Raw genomic sequence first — 12862 nt, 5'->3', positions numbered from 1 at the left:
ATCCAATTCTTACTACTTAACTTTATTGATAAATAATTTTAATTGCCAACGGCTATGCAGCTCTATTTGAATAAAGCCCTTTTGCATGGTTCCAGTACGTGGAAATTTGTCACAGAAATTTTGTAACTTAATTGATATGAAAATTTGTTTAATATTATCAAGTGAATTATTAATAATGATTAAAACTTATTATCATACTCAGGTATACATTAGCAAGAAATTTTGTACGAACATCTGCAATTGAGCCTGACCCATAAAAATTGTTAACTCTATATTTTTTAAGTTATATTAATTATTGGTTAATTAGACACTGATCTGCATGGACCCTCGTGGATAAGTCTCTCGTTAATGTGCTCTGTAGTTGCACGAAAAATCCATGTCAGAGTTTACAAAAACAATAGTCATCAATTTCAAACGTCAAAATCATCACCAAAGGAACGTAAAAAGTCAATGCAAGATAAGACCATCTTGGGAAGTATATTAATTTTATTATACGTAAGAGGTCTCGCATTTGCATGCATAAAGGTTGAAAATTACAAATGACACACCGGAGATTTGATTGACACACACATCAACAATCCATATGCATGAAAATGACAAGAACTTAATTTTCTGTTTCTACTCGTGGCAGTTTATTTTTCTTAAAAAACAAAGATAAAAGAGAATAAAACGCAGCAACTCGATTGATCGCTATCTTGCTCCAAGTAAGCCTTCCATCAAACCCTTGCTTTCTTTATTCGGATACCATTCGCCTCTCCTACAAGAACAAATTAATCAATCTCTTTTATTTGTCACTTAATCAATAGGAACGCAATTAAACAGAACACGGTGCTTAAAATTGAAATGCTTAATGTAATTCTGAACTACTAGTCTTTACATGTACAGTTTTAAAAATAAATGAGATTACCATAAAAGCATGAGCTATTCATGGCCGCTTTCTAGTAGTAGTAAGGAGGAGGGGGAGATGCATAGACGTAAGGGTGAGGTGGTGGTGGGGACTTGGGGACAGGAGGTGGCGGGGAATAGGAAATTGGAGTTGGTGCCGGAGCAGGCACGTAGACTGGTGGAGGAGGTGGCGGGGGCAGGTAAACAGGGGGTGGTGGTGGAGAATTGTGAACCGGTGGCGGGGGTGGTGGAGACTTGTACTTGGGAGGGGGAGGAGATGTGTAGTAGTATTTGTTTGCGGAGGCTTCTAACGGCAAGTAGCTAAGAGAGACTGATACTACCAAAAGAGTGGCAAAGAGGCAGCCCATTTGAGACCCCATCGTTCAATAAAGTGGAGTTTCACTTGTGCTATAAACAAAGCTCGTTCCCCTCCTTATATAGACTTCCTTTTTACCTTCTCTACCAAACTTCTCATATTTAACCTTGACGTTAAACAATTTTATGTATGAAAAGGATGTCATCAAGTGGGACCAATTTGACTAAATTTAAAATTCATATGATTTTGTTTAGTGGCCAGCTGTTGGCCAAGCAGGGAATAAAGTAATTAACAGTCCGAGAGTCACGATCCTGTTAAAGATATGGCTTTTTTGTTTTTTAATCAATGTAATAATTTGCGCAGGGGTATTTGTGATTTATTTCAATAACGTTATTCTTCATGAAGAGCTTGAAAACATGTACTTAATTACCTAACTTATCATGAATGTTTTGGCCTTGGATCCAGGCGGCGAGACTTATTTTCAACGTCATTTCATTTATTTATTCATTTTCACTCCGCAGCTTATTAATTGTTTTAATTCCTCCAAAAACAAGTAGCTAGCGATATATTTAACATAGCTTTAATTTAAATTTCTTATGAATTCCTTTTAATGCTCTTATCTCACGGTGAAATTAATTTTCTCCTTGGGCATAGCAGAAGCAAAACAGTAGATATCGTTCAAGTACTGGATCAAGTCAATGCGATAAAGTTACGCTCTAATCGAAGTGTGATTAAACTCAAAGGGATTTTTAATACTGTGTTAAGCAAAGCTAGATGATGCTCTAATCAAACAACTTTAAAAGAGGGGTTTTTAATAGATAATACAAAAGGAAATTATAAAAGAGGGGTTTTTAATTGAATAACTGAAATTGAAGTTATAAAGTAATAACAAGATCTCTTTATTTATAATACAGTAAATATATTTTCCTAAGTTAGCTTAAAAAGAGAAAGTAAATTATAATTATAACATAAATAAAAGAAAACTAAGACACTTACTTTAATTAAAAAAGAAAATATCAAAAGACCTAAAAATTAAAATTCTAAAATCCTAAAATAACGTCCTACATCATTAACAAGCATAGGAAACAACCTAGTCATTATGTATTAACAAATTAGTTTAATTTGATTCGTTGTCGTTGATAGCTTGTGGATCTTTGAATATTCAACATCAACCAACACGTTAAGGACTTGTACATATAATTGAACAAAGTATGAAATTGTAAAATTAACCCTAAATACAAAAAAAAAATCATATTTTAAAACATAAAATTTGTATGTAAAAAAATTATGACGCAACAATTAATTTACAAAATAAAAAGCAATATTAGTATTTATGCTACACTAGTCCCATAATTAGTGCCACAAGGACCGTTTTGCAATATATGCAAAATTTCTGTGAAATTGTATAATTTATATAATTCAAGGATTTTACCTTCTATTTTTGTTTAATTGATTTTGAATAACTGGATGATTTCTTCTTCCATCTCTTCTACATATATATTTAAAGTTTTATTATAATATTATGAAGATCTAAATGATTATTAAATTTATAAAGATTTATAAAACCTGAATATACTATAGCACCGGCATTCATAATTTATTGTCTCTCTTGAGATATAAACTAGATTTGTTCTTCCAACATATATATCCATGTGTCCAATCTATTTTCCCAACCAAGGTACATGCCATCAATGCTTTCACATAGATATTATAATCTAAATTGAGCATTCAGAATAAAAAATTTCACATCACTATTATTGTTATTATTAATCAATAGACTTATTATGGACGGTTTAGAGTCCTGTTATTTATTTTGCATCAATCTTGAATTATCTTAAGACCGGTTAAAATAGATTCTATTAATACTATTATATTTTCTTCCTTAAATGTGTCATGTATTTCATTGTTATCTTCAAAGTTTATTCTCTCCATATCTCTCTAAAAGATTGGGGATACACTTGGGTTAAGAGATTGGAGATAATCTCTAGATGTAAAGGTTGATTGACGCCTAAGAAGTCAATTGTAAGTGTTCTTGAAGCCTTGAAGGCTTGACTAGTGGAATGCCCAAGCTCGGTGTGCTTGGAGGCGTGGATGTAGGCAAGGTTGGCCGAACCACGTAAAACTCTCTGTGTTTTAATCTCTCTTCCTTTATCTTTTTATATTTTGGTTGATTTATTTATTATTGCTTTAGATTCGTTTAAGATTTGCATTAAGTTTTGATTAAGAATTGCATAATTTTTAGAAACCCAATTCACCCCCCTCTTGGGTTGGTTAGATATTATTTCACTAACATGCCTCTGTTTGTGCAAAATATAATAAGGTAATTTAGAGTACTAACCAGAGTACTCTTCCTCGAAATTCTAGAATAGGTTCGCTAGTTCCATGAGCCCATAGATTGGCCCATGCTCAGCACTGTTATAGCTCCACACATCATGCAAGATCACTCCTGCAACTATTCCACACGACCTAAAACAACACATTGCCAACTAGCCCAATAAGATCTGCCTTAGTTCATTAGTTGAATAATTTGTTTTAATTCTAATTTATAATAAGAATGGCACTGATAAAATTACTGTAGCAATTCCTATAATAATAATCCTTGTGGAGACGATCTTGAATTTTTATCGTTATATTACTTGTTGTCTACATTTTCACATTGACACTAATAGCATTAGAAAATCGACAGCAAGTTTTTTGCGCCGTTGCCGGGGATTGGTGCTTATTGTGTTTTGTGAAATCAATTTTAGTTGGTACAGTGGAGTTCTTTGCCACCAGACTCCATCACCACATGGAATGATTTGGCTGACAAAATTTTGATGAAATATTTCCCACCAACAAAGAATGCAAAGTTGAAGAATGAGATCACATCTTTCCATCAACTTGAAGATGAAAGCTTGTATGATGCATGAGAAAGATTCAAGGAGTTACTCAGGAGATGCCCTCATCATGGTATTCCTTATTGCATACAATTGGAAACTTTCTACAATGGGTTGAACTCAAGCACTAGGGGCTTTATTGTCTAACTCATATAATGAGGCTTATGAAATTTTGGAAAGGATAACTATCAATGGCCATCAACTAGACAAGCCACAGTGAGAGGAGCAGCAGGAGAACACAATGTGGAAGCACTGACAACATTAACAACCCAAGTAACCTCATTGACAAATATGGTAAAAGCAACGGCCACTGTTCCAGCAACATTTAACCAAGTTGCTGAAGTCTCTTGTGTTTATTATGGAGAGGGACATCTATATGATAATTGTCCTAAGAATTCAGCTTCAGTCAATTATGTGGGCAATTTTAATAAACAAAATCCAAGCAATCCATTTTCAAACACCTATAACCTTGGATGGAGACATCACCTAAATTTTTCATGGAGCAATCAGAATCAGCATGCTGCAGCATCCAGTGGACATAACAGACTTGCTCAGCCACCTGGTTTTCACCAGCAATTTTAAGGGTAAAGAAACACCAGTAATGATCAATTTAGTTCCCTTGAAACTCTAATTAAGGAGTATATTGTGAAGATTGAAGTAGTGGTCTAAAGCCAAGCTGTATTTTTAAGAAACTTGGAGAATAAGATTGGACAGCTTGCTACAGCATTGAGCAACTTACCTCAGGACAATTTACTAAACAATACAGAGGATCTAAAGAGAGAAGGAAAAGAGCATTGTAAGGGGATTAACTTAAAGCCTGGAAAGGATGTTCATATTCTTGTTAAAGTACCAAAAAGAAGAGTGGAACCTAATTCAACCCAAGGGGAAACTCAAATTAAAGAAGAGACACAACAACCCTTTTTCCAGCACACTGGTGAGAGTTGCTAAGCTATAGCAACTGCAAAAAAAATGATTCAGTGCTTGTTGAGGAAGTAGCTGCAGCACCAACAATAACAGACCATAATAGAGCAAGAGAAAAGCAATCTGTATAGTCTGCTGCAGTACAACAATTTACACATCCACCACCCTTCCCACAAAGATTTCAAAAGTGAAAGCAAGACAAGCAGTTCAGTAAATTCTTGGAAGTATTGAAACAACTGCATATCAACATTCCTTTTGTGGAAGCATTAGAACAAATGCCAAATTATGTAAAGTTTTGGAAATGTATATTGGCAAGGAAAATGAGGCTCGGAGAATTTGAAATAGTTGGTCAAACACAAGAATGCAGCCATATGCTTCAGAGTAAAATGCCTCAGAAGTTGAAGGATCTAGGAAGTATCACAATTCATTGTTCTATAGGAACTAAATACAGTGGCAAGACACTTTGTGATTTGGGAGCAAGTATCAATCTTATGACATTATCAGAATTCAAGCAATTGGGAGTTGGAGAAGTCAGACCAACCACAGTGACATTGTAATATGCTGCCAGATCTCATGCTTACCCTAAAGGCAAGATTGAAGACGTGTTGGTTAAAGTGGATAAATTCTTTTTCCTAGTGGATTTCATAGTGTTGGACTTTGAGACAAATAAAGAAGTACCAATTATTCTAGGCAGACCCTTTTTAGCCACATGATTTTCAAACTTATCACTATTACAACACTAATTTTTAATATTGATAGGATTTTCAGGTCCTATTACAACACTTTCATGAAATGACTGACCACCTGACCTAGTGTGCACCTCAAACTCAATGACAGGACAACTATTGATAAAAAAAACTCCTCGAAAACCTAATACAATTCACTATCGTTTGAAATTAGTTTCCTCTGCCTACTTGTACTTTGAGTGAGTAACTGAGTGTCGTCATTACAAGTGATAGGCATTCACATGAAAGCTCAATGTTGCATTGAAGGGTTTAACTGAAAAAAGAAATTATTATTGTTGTAGCACAGTTTGAGTATATTTATGATTTATGCTCCCCCATATGTGAATATATTTGTGTTCTACCTCTGAATTATATGCAATGTTTGTATAATGTTGTAGCACCTGTGGAATTTGATTAAAATGGCACACACACACTCTGGACAGAATGAGGCCTAAGTCTAAAACTTGAACTATTATGGCAATTTTGTATGATTAAGAGTGAGATCTGAGGGTTGAAGAATCCTTGCAAATTTGATGACAGAGTTAAGTTATTTGTTGCATGATTGTGTGATTAAAGTGTTATTGTTGTTGTCATTACTTGAGGACAAGTAATGGTTCAGGTTTGGGGGTGTGATAACTTTATAAAATAAGAGTTATCATGGCACTTTTAGACTTAAATCAATAATACTTATAGAGTTAATAATGTGTTTTCATTACATTTTTATTTTATTTTACATAAACATTCATCTTAGTTTATTCGTAATAAATTTTGTTTGATTTAGAATAATTTGTGTGCTAAATCATATGCATAATTGTAGGTGTCCGGAAGCTCAAATTTCAAGAAAGGAATGCTGATGCAATAGACTTTCCAAAGATAGAAAAGAACTTGGCTACAAAAGAATTAAAACAAATCTGGAACAGTGCAATTGCTGTAGCTATTACTGTAGCAACCATTGTTGTAGCAATCCTAGAACAACGACGGATAAAATTCTGTACGAGATAATTGCATAATTGCAATCTGAAGTTTCCTAATCTGACCTATGTGCGACCTAGGCTTCCGTTTACCCTAATTTTCAACTACAAAAGAAGCACACATCATAAGGAAAAGAGGGAACCGTCACCCAAGGAGAAAAACATAAAGAAACAAAAGAAAAACAAGCTTCAAGAGAGAGATTAAGAGTTACACAAGAGGAAAAATTACAGAGATCAATTGAGAGCTCAATCCTTCTTATCATTCTCTTGTTTTCGTGTTTTCTATTTATTCATGGGGATGTGTTTCATGGCCGAAACTTTGTTCTTTATTTTTCTTTCGCAATTCATGAACTAAATTTATTTGCGGTTGAGTGATAAACAATTTTGATGGTTTATTGACTGAAAATATGAGTTGCTGCATGTTTGCTATAGCATTTTGTTTTGATAGAATTTATTTTTATTCATTATTTCGGTTGATCACCCATTTAATGATACTAGCTAAGGAAGAGCCACAAAAGGAACCTATCTTAGTGGAACATATCAAAGCAATACTTGATCTTAAATTGAGTTTCCTGGATTGAGTTTTACTTGAGTCTCAAAAGGGCCATTCTTGATTTAAGATTAGTGTGAACTAGACATAGGGATTCACCTTGTAGGGTAAATAGAATCTAAGCGTGTAATGCTATATTTTATGTTGGCATAACAACTGATAACTATTAGGTTGCATATAGATATATGATATCCAACATGCGACGGCTAAGGATGCATAAGAATTTTGCTCAGTGCTGTAGCATATACTGCAGCAACCTAGCCAACAATTAGAAAATAGTCAAGACCATTAAGAGAGTTTATTCACTCAACTACTCTATATTCCCATTGGTTTTATCCTTGAGTTTGACGTGATAATTTACTTTGTTGCATTTTATTTATTGCGTTTTTATTTTAATTAGTATATTTGTTTCATTAATTATTTTATTTTAATTTAAAACAAAATCTGCACTGTTGAAATTGCTGTAGCAAATCTAATAACATCAATCTCTGTGAAGACGATCTTGAATACTCATCATTATATTACTTGTTGTGTACACTTGCACATTGACACCAATAGCATTAGTATTTATACCCAACATACCTACAAAAAAAAAATCAAGTTATGCCTTTTGGAATCCAAATACATTTTGCTCCATAATATGCATTTCTTTTAACTGGACATCTATTCTTCATGTGACCATCTTGATTGCAATGGTGGTATACAACTTGATTGTTAATGGAGGTACTCTTTACAAAGTTATTCTTATAATACTTCTGTTTCAAATTTGGTTTATAGCCAATACCTCATTTGTCTAACACACATTTTTGTGAATTAAGTTATCCAATATCTTTTGCCTATTTGTAAATTTTAAGACAACATCACTAAGTTCAATATTCCTTTTCTTGAGCATCTCATTTTCCTTTTTCAAATCATCTACATGTGATTTTATATGTTCATGTGAAGTGCTAGGTTTCTCATTTGATAATGCAACTCTATCATGCAATGCTTTATTTTCTAATTCTAGGCAACTAATCTTTGCACTTAGAGATTCATTTTCATTTGTGAGCTCTGCTGTTTTCTTTTTAAGACATGCATTCTTTCTACCAACTTTCATCAATTCATCCTACAATTCTATAAAAGCATCATATAACTCATCATAAGTAGGAAGATCATTTACCTCATCAAGTTCATCATCTCCTATTGCCATAAATGTTAGGTTTGATACTTCTTGTGAATCTTCTTCATCACTCAATTCTTCATCGCTATCGTCCCAAGTAGCCACCATGGCTTTCTTCTTGAGTTTGTCGAGAAGTGGACACTCCGATTTTAAATGACCACGCTTTTGGCATTCAAAAGCGTGGATAAGACATGAATTAGAATTGTAAAAAGTTTGATTTATCATAAATTCTATATTTAGTCTAGGACATTTGTATACATTTTTTTTCCCATTTTCTATAATGATATCTATTTATTACACATGTTAATTAAGTGCAATTATTTATCTTGATGTCGATCAAGTAAAAACAAAATAAAGAGATATCAATAAAATTAGATCTAATTTTGAATATTATGTATACTTTATGTAGTTTCAAACTTTTTGCTTGTATTTGGAGACCATTTAAGGCTGTTGTTGAAGAAGTGTAGAAAGATGTAAAATAACCTCATCTTACAACAACTATGAAAGATATTAAAATAATATTTTTTTCAAAATCCGATTTTGAGAAAAAATTCCATCCTTAATTAAACATCACATGTATTATAGAAATGCAAAACTACCATTGTTATATTTAAATTAAAAAATAATAAATATATAAGGTAATAAACATTATAACGAGTTTTTATTTTAAAATTGTAAACTTTTGTTTCTGACAATAACTCTTATATTAATTTATTTATTTTGCCTTTTATTCATAAGTTTTATGCATAATCTACAAATTTTATGTTTTATTTTGCATTTAATGTTGATTTTCTTTTTTTATATTATACGTATAAGTTTTCATTTTATTTACCAGTAATACATCTATTTATCAGTTTTATAGTAATTTACTTATTTTACCTACCTTTTACAATTCTTATGTTTCATTTCCAAAATTTATGTTTTATTTTACAGTTGTTGATGATTTGCTAGTTTTATGTTATGTTTGCAAGTTTTTGTTTTGTTTACTAGTAATAGATTAATGGGTAATTTTTAATTGAGTCCTCATTAGTTCTAGAAAAAAAATTCAGAGACCAGAAGTTTACTAAATGAATCAATTAAATTCTTTCAAGTACAAACTAATGTCATTCAAGTCCTTAACTTAATTGCTCAGTTAAAAATATTAACAACGTTGAGGACATTTTAGTAAAACAACAATTGAGTTGTTTCTCATTCTTTATTTTTGACAGGTGGAAATAGTTTAAAGTAAACTCAATTAACCTGATTAAGTTAAGGATCAGTTCTTTCAAATGAAAAAAAAAAAAACCTATAGAAATTGCCATATTCTTCATGTGAGAGGAGAGATCGAGAGAACGTGGGATGGTGCAAAAAATGTTGTATAAATCTACTGTGATTTTGACCAAAGCTTTGGTAGCATTGATTGAGTTCAAGTACTAGAGAGAACCTGAGTTTAAAGGTTAGTAACTCTATTTTTTTAGTGATTTCTGCAAGAATTTTCTGATAAAAATTTTTCCATATTGAGTGATCGTTGTGAAAAATTAGGTTTTTCAAGTCTATTTTTCAAAATGACAAACTATGTTTAATTATTGATGGATTCTTTTTTTTGTTCAATGTTGTATTTTGTTAATTTGTTGTTTTTAATTTGCTCTTTATGTAATTGTTAGACCAAATACACCATTATTATACCTTTATTCATTTCAACAATTTGGTATCGTTATATTAATAAGATTGAATTCATTGTATTGGCTTCTTTGTTCATGTAAAATTGAATTCTATGTATTCTTATGAGTGATAATTTTTCTATCTATTAGACTAAAGTCACTATATTCACTACTTTCTTTCTTTTTGCTAGGCTATTTTTTCTTTTTAGTTTATATTTTTTATATGTATTAGATTGAATTTGCTTTTGTACATTTTTTAGCCGAATTACATGTATATTTCATTTAGGTTGAGTTTTTTTGTTGTTTGCTAAATAAAATTATATTAGTTTATCCTTTTTTGATGCAATACTTTTTGTTTAAAATTAATGCAGGTAGCCATGTTACCCTTTTTTGGGTTAAAATTAATGGGGTGATGTATGCGATAAGATTATTAGGCTGTTTCTTGAAATTCAAGATGTCATGATTAAGCATGGACACAGTGAAATAGATTTGATTGAAATTTCTGTTGTATTGCCATGGACTACAAGTAGGCAGAGGAAGCTAATTTCAAACGATAGTGAATTGTATTGGGTTTTCGAGGAGTTTTTTTTTATCAATAGTTGTCCTACATTGAGTTTGAGGTGCACACTAGGTCAGGTGGTCAGTCATTTCATGAAACTGTTGTAATAGGACCTAAAAATCCTGTCGATATTAAAATTAGTGTTGTAATAGTGATAAGTTTGAAATTTCTGTAGCTAAAAAGGGCCTGCCTAGAATAATTGGTACTTTTTTATTTGCCTCAAAGTCCAACACTATGAAATCCACTAGGAAAAAGAATTTATCCACTTTAATCGGCACGTCTTCAATCTTGCCTTTAGGATAAGCATGAGATCTGGCAGCACATTGCAATGTCACTGTGGTTGGTCTGACTTCTCCAACTCCCAATTGCTTGAATTATGATAATGTCATAAGATTGATGCTTGCTCCCAAATCACAAAGTGTATTGCCACTGTATTTAGTTCCTATGGAATAATGAATTGTGATACTTCTTGGATCCTTTAACTTCTGAGGTATTTTACTCTGAAGCATATGGCTGTATTCTTATGTTAGACCAACTATTTCAAATTCTCCAAGCCTCATTTTCCTTGCCAATATACATTTCCAAAACTTTACATAATTTGGCATTTGTTCTAATACTTCCACAAAAGGAATGTTGATATGCAGTTGTTTCAATACTTTAAAGAATTTACTGAACTGCTTGTCTTGCTTTCGCTTTTGAAATCTTTGTGGGAAGGGTGGTGGATGTGTAAATTGATGTACTATAGCAGACTATACAGATTGCTTTTCTCTTGCTCTATTATGGTATGTTATTGTTGGTGCTGCAGCTTCTTCCTCAACAAGCACTGAATCATGTTTTTTTGCAGTTGCTATAGCTTAGCAACTCTCACTAGTGTGCTGGAAAATGGGTTGTTGTGTCTCTTCTTTAATTTGAGTTTCCCCTTGGGTTGAATTAGGTTCCACTCTTTTTTTTGGTACTTTAACAAGAATATGGACATCCTTTCCAGACTTTAAGTTAATCCCCTTACAATGCTCTTTTCCTTCTCTCTTTGGATCCTCTATATTGTTTAGTAAATTATCCTGAGGTATGTTGCTCAATGCTGTAGCAAGCTGTCCAATCTTATTCTCCAAGTTTCTTAAAAATACAGCTTGGCTTTAGACCACTACTTCAATCTTCACAATATACTCCTTAATCAGAGTTTCAAGGGAACTAAATTGATCATTACTGGTGTTTCTTTACCCTTAAAATTGCTGGTGAAAACCAGGTGGCTGAGCAAGTCTGTTATGTCCACTGGATGCTGCAGCATGCTGATTCTGATTGCTCCATGAAAAATTTAGGTGATGTCTCCATCCAAGGTTATAGGTGTTTGAAAATGGATTGCTTGGATTTTGTTTATTAAAATTGCCCACATAATTGACTGAAGCTGAATTCTTAGGACAATTATCATATAGATGTCCCTCTCCATAATAAACACAAGAGACTTCAGCAACTTGGTTAAATGTTGCTGGAACAGTGGCCGTTGCTTTTACCATATTTGTCAATGAGGTTACTTGGGTTGTTAATGTTGTCAGTGCATCCACATTGTGTTCTCCTGCTGCTCCTCTCACTGTGGCTTGTCTAGTAGATGGCCATTGATAGTTATCCTTTCCAAAATTTCATAAGCCTCATTATATGAGTTAGACAATAAAGCCCCTAGTGCTTGAGTTCAACCCATTGTAGAAAGTTTCCAATTGTATGCAATAAGGAATACCATGATGAGGGCATCTCCTGAGTAACTCCTTGAATCTTTCTCATGCATCATACAAGCTTTCATCTTCAAGTTGATGGAAAGATGTGATCTCATTCTTCAACTTTGCATTCTTTGTTGGTGGGAAATATTTCATCAAAATTTTGTCAGCCAAATCATTCCATGTGGTGATGGAGTCTGGTGGCAAAGAACTCCACTGTACCAACTAAAATTGATTTCACAAAACACAATAAGCACCAATCCCCGGCAACGGCGCAAAAAACTTGCTGTCGATTTTCTAATGTTATTAGTGTCAATGTGAAAATGTAGACAACAAGTAATATAACGATAAAAATTCAAGATCGTCTCCACAAGGATTATTATTATAGGAATTGTTACAGTAATTTTATCAGTGCCATTCTTATTATAAATTAGAATTAAAACAAATTATTCAACTAATGAACTAAGGCAGATCTTATTGGGCTAGTCGGCAATGTGTTGCTTTAGGTCGTGTGGAATAGTTGCGGGAGTGATCTTGCATGATGTGTGGAGCTA

The 12862-nt window shown here is 32.8% G+C and overlaps 1 long non-coding RNA gene and 2 other non-coding genes across 3 annotated transcripts; 1 reads left to right on the top strand and 2 right to left on the bottom strand.

The window, feature by feature from the left end:
- Positions 1-466: 466 nt before the first annotated feature.
- Positions 467-1340, bottom strand: LOC127901318 (uncharacterized). Its single transcript, XR_008053475.1, has 2 exons — positions 908-1340; positions 467-757 (listed from the first exon to the last, which is right to left on the bottom strand). It is a non-coding gene; the product is annotated as an uncharacterized LOC127901318 (long non-coding RNA).
- Positions 1341-4047: 2707 nt separating this feature from the next.
- On the bottom strand, positions 4048-4154 carry LOC127901638 (small nucleolar RNA R71). The gene has a single exon (XR_008053882.1). It is a non-coding gene; the product is annotated as a small nucleolar RNA R71 (small nucleolar RNA).
- Positions 4155-12327: 8173 nt separating this feature from the next.
- Positions 12328-12434, top strand: LOC127901628 (small nucleolar RNA R71). The gene has a single exon (XR_008053872.1). It is a non-coding gene; the product is annotated as a small nucleolar RNA R71 (small nucleolar RNA).
- The last annotated feature ends 428 nt before the right edge of the window (positions 12435-12862 follow it).

Source organism: Citrus sinensis, chromosome 3, assembly GCF_022201045.2.
Source record: "Citrus sinensis cultivar Valencia sweet orange chromosome 3, DVS_A1.0, whole genome shotgun sequence".
Lineage (NCBI taxonomy): Eukaryota > Viridiplantae > Streptophyta > Magnoliopsida > Sapindales > Rutaceae > Citrus > Citrus sinensis.
The sequence above is the reverse complement of the archived record's forward strand: the minus strand, read 5'-3'. Positions and strand labels throughout refer to the sequence as shown.